The following is a 4,065-nucleotide window of genomic DNA, read 5'->3' on the forward strand; positions in this document are numbered from 1 at the left end:
AGAATTACAGATCAATATCCATATGAATATACATGTAAAAACTGGAACAAAATATTGGCAAACCAAATCCACAATATATTAATAGGATTATATACCATGACAGAGTGTGATTTATTCCAGGGATGCATAGGTGGTTCAACCATGAAGTTAATGAATGTAATACATTAATTTGATGAAAGGAAAAAAAACACATGATTGTTCTAATTGGCACATAAAAGGCATTTGACCAAATTCAGCATTTCTTCTTGATAAAAAAAAAACACTCAGAAAACATAGAATGTAAGAGAACTTTCTCAAAAATAAAGGATATTTATAAAAACTCACTGCAAACATCCTTCTCAGTGGTGCAAGAATGAAAGCTTTCTCCCTAAGATTAAGAACAAGACAAGGATGCTTGCTTTCACCACTGTTGTTTGGTATTGTACTGGAATTCCTTGCTAAAGCAATCAGCCAAGAAAAGAAATGACAGGTATCCAAATTGGAAAGGAAGAAGTAGAACTATCTCTATTCACAAATGATATGGTTCCCTATAAAAAAATTCCAAACAATATACAAGTAAGTTACTAGGACCAATAAGTGAATTCAGTAATGTTGCAGGGTACAAGATCAACATGCAAAATTCAATTGTGTTTCTATACAACAGCAATGAACAGTCAGAAAGGGATATTAAGAAAATAATTCCATTTACAATAGCATCTAAAAAATTAAAAACCTAGGAATAAATTTAAGACTTGTACAATGAAAACTACAAAACACTGCTGAAAGAAATTAAATACCAAAATAAATAAATGTTCAGAGTGGAAGACTCAATATTATTAAGATGTCAATTCTACATAAAGCAATCAACAAGTTCAGTTCCATCCCTAGCATATTCTCAGTAGCCTTTTCTGACAAAATGAAAAATACTTTCTCAAATTCACGTTGAATCACGAGGGAACTTGAATAGACAAAACAATTTTGAAATAGAACAACAAAGTTGGAGGAATCATACTTCCCAATTTCAAAACTTACTACAAAGCTACACTAACTAAAACAGTGTGACATTGGCGTAAAGATAGATACAAAGACCAATATTATAGAATTGAGTTTATAGAAATAAACCCTCATATCTATGACCAGATAATTTTAAACAAGGGTCCCAACTCCATTCAATGGGGAAATAATAGTCACTTCAACAAATGGTGCTGGAAAAACTGGATATGCGCATTTAAAAGAACGAAAGAAGAACCCTACCTCTCACCCTATGTAAAAATTATTTCATAATGGATAAACAACTTTACTATAAGAGCTAAAACTATAAAACACTTAGAAGAATGCATAGGAAATGTCTTCAGTATCTTGTATTAGGCAATAGATTCTTAGACTTTACACCAAAAGCATGAACACCACCAACAAAAATAGCTAAATTGGGATTTGTTAAAATTAAAAACTTTTGTACATCTTTTACAAGAGTAAAAAGACAACCAACAAAATTGGATGAAATATTTGGAAACCATATATTTGATAAGGGTTTAATATCTAGAATATATAAAGAACTCCTGCCACTCAAAAATAAAACATCAATATATAAAGAACACCTGCCACTCAAAAATAAAATGTCAATCCAATTTTTAAAAATGGGGAAAGGACTTGAAGAGACATTTCTCCAAAGAAGATATACAGATGGCCAAGAAACACATGAAAAGATGCTCATTATCATTGCCATTATAGAAATTCCATTCCAGACTACAATGAGATATTACCTCCCACCCACTAAGATGGCTGATATTTTTTAAAAAAGGAAAATAGCAAATGTTGAAGAGAAGAAATAGGAACACTCATTCATTGCTGGTGGGAATGTGAAATGATGCAGCTGCAGTGGAAGACAGCTTGACATTCTCAGAAAGTTAAGTGTAGAATTACCATATGATCAAACAATCCCACGTGGGTATATACTAAAAAGAATTGAAAGCAGGGACTCAAACACATTTTCACACCAATGTTCACAGCAGCATTATTCACAATGGTCAAAAGATGGAATCAATCCAAGGTCCATTAACTGATGAATGGATAAACAAAATGTGATTTCTAAACATAATGGAATATTATTCATTCATGGTTTTTATTCATCTGTCTATACCCTTTTTAAAAGGAGCATCACTTCAGGGCCAAGATGGCAGCTTAGCAATGTGCACATTTTAGTTCATCCTCCTAACCAGAAGCAGTACAGAACAGTTCCTGGGGCCACGTCAGTGACCGGACACACAGCATGACCCAGTCTGAACCAGCTAGACTGGCTCTGAGCCACCCACCCCAGAACCGTGAGTTCCCCAAGCCATGGCAGCCGGTACCCCTCCCCCACAGGCTGCTTCCCAGAGGGGAAAGGAAAGAGACTTTACCAGCAGCAGGGACTAAGCCCAACCAAATGCCAATTGTGGGATTAATTAATGAATTCTGACTACTAAAAATAGGCCCCCAGCTCAGGTGAACCTGGTCAAAGTGGAGGTCACTTATTTTTGCCCTGGCACCAAGGGGGCAGGGCTGATGGAAAAAGAAAAAAAAAGAGAAAGCAGAGGTTTTTGTGGCTGTGTTTCTACGAAGGCTTGACTGCCTTTGGATACAGCAGCAGGGCTTCTCAGGCTGCAACTGCACCAGGCATTGGCAGAAACAAGCTCATTTGAGGGCTTGTCTGGAGCCTGTGCCTTCCCCAGGAGAGGGGTGAAGCCCAACTCAGGTGGAATCCCTCCCTCAAGGAATTCAGACACCAGGCCTTGGAAATTTGAAGCTATTAAAACCAGCCTACAACCTCTCCTCTGTCTCCACCATGTATCCAGCAGGGAGAGCCAGCCAAAGTTAAAGGTACCACATCATCTTATGCTGGTGGGACCTGCAGGCAGACAAGCACCACATACTGGGCAGGATAAGAAAGACGGAGTCCAGACACTTCACAGGAAAGTCTTTCTTTCTTTTTTTTTTTAATATATATTTTTAAATTTATTTATTAATTAAAAAATAAGAAACAAAATAAAACATACATAATCAGTAATTCACAATATCATCACCTAGTTGCATATTCATCATTTCTTAGAACATTTGCATTAATTCAGAGAAAGAAACAAAAAGACAATAGAAAAAGAAATGAAACGAACACAGGAAAGAAAAAAAAAAGATTATACCTATCATACCCCTTACCCCTTGCCTTCATTTATCACTAGCATTTCAAACTAAATTTATTTTAACATTTCTTCCCCCTATTATTTATTTTTATTCCATATGTTCTACTCGTCTGTTGACAAGGTAGATAAAAGGAGCATCAGACACAAGGTTTTCACAATCACACAGTCACATTGTTACAGCTGTATCAGTATTCAATCATCCTCAAGAAACATGGCTACTGGAACACAGCTCTACATTTTCAGGCAGTTCCCTTCAGCCCCTCTATTACATCTTGAATAACAAGATGATATCTACTTGATGCATAAGAATAACCTCCAGGATAACCTCTCGACTCTGTTTGGAATCTCTCAGCCATGGACACTTTGTCTCATTTCCCTCTTCCCTCTTTTGGTCGAGAAGGTTTTCTCACTCCCTTGATGCTAAGTCTCAGCTCATTCTAGGGTTTTTCTCAATCCCTTGATGCTGAGTCTCCGCTCATTCCAAGATCTCTGTCCCACGTTGCCAGGAAGGTCCACATCCCTGGGAGTCATGTCCCATGTAGAGAGGGGTAGGGTGGTGAGACTAATTTTAAGTAGGCTTGACCTATCCTTTGTGGGGTTAAGTTTCATATGAACAAACCCCAAGACTGGGGGCTCTGCCTATAGCTTTGGTTGTCCACACTGTTTGTGAGAATATCAAGAATTCAACTTGGGGAAGTTGAATTTCTCCCCATTCTCACCACTCCCCAAAGGGGGCTTTGCAGATACTTTTCCACTCACTGATCGAATCACTCTGGGATTCATCGGGGCATCACTCTGGACAAACCAACAAAATCTCATGTCCTACCTGAGATTCCAAGTACTTATGGCATTCAATCAAACTATCTACATAAGTTATATTAGGAAATGCACTGGTCAAAATATGAATTTT

Source organism: Tamandua tetradactyla, chromosome 12 (assembly GCF_023851605.1).
Source record: "Tamandua tetradactyla isolate mTamTet1 chromosome 12, mTamTet1.pri, whole genome shotgun sequence".
Lineage (NCBI taxonomy): Eukaryota > Metazoa > Chordata > Mammalia > Pilosa > Myrmecophagidae > Tamandua > Tamandua tetradactyla.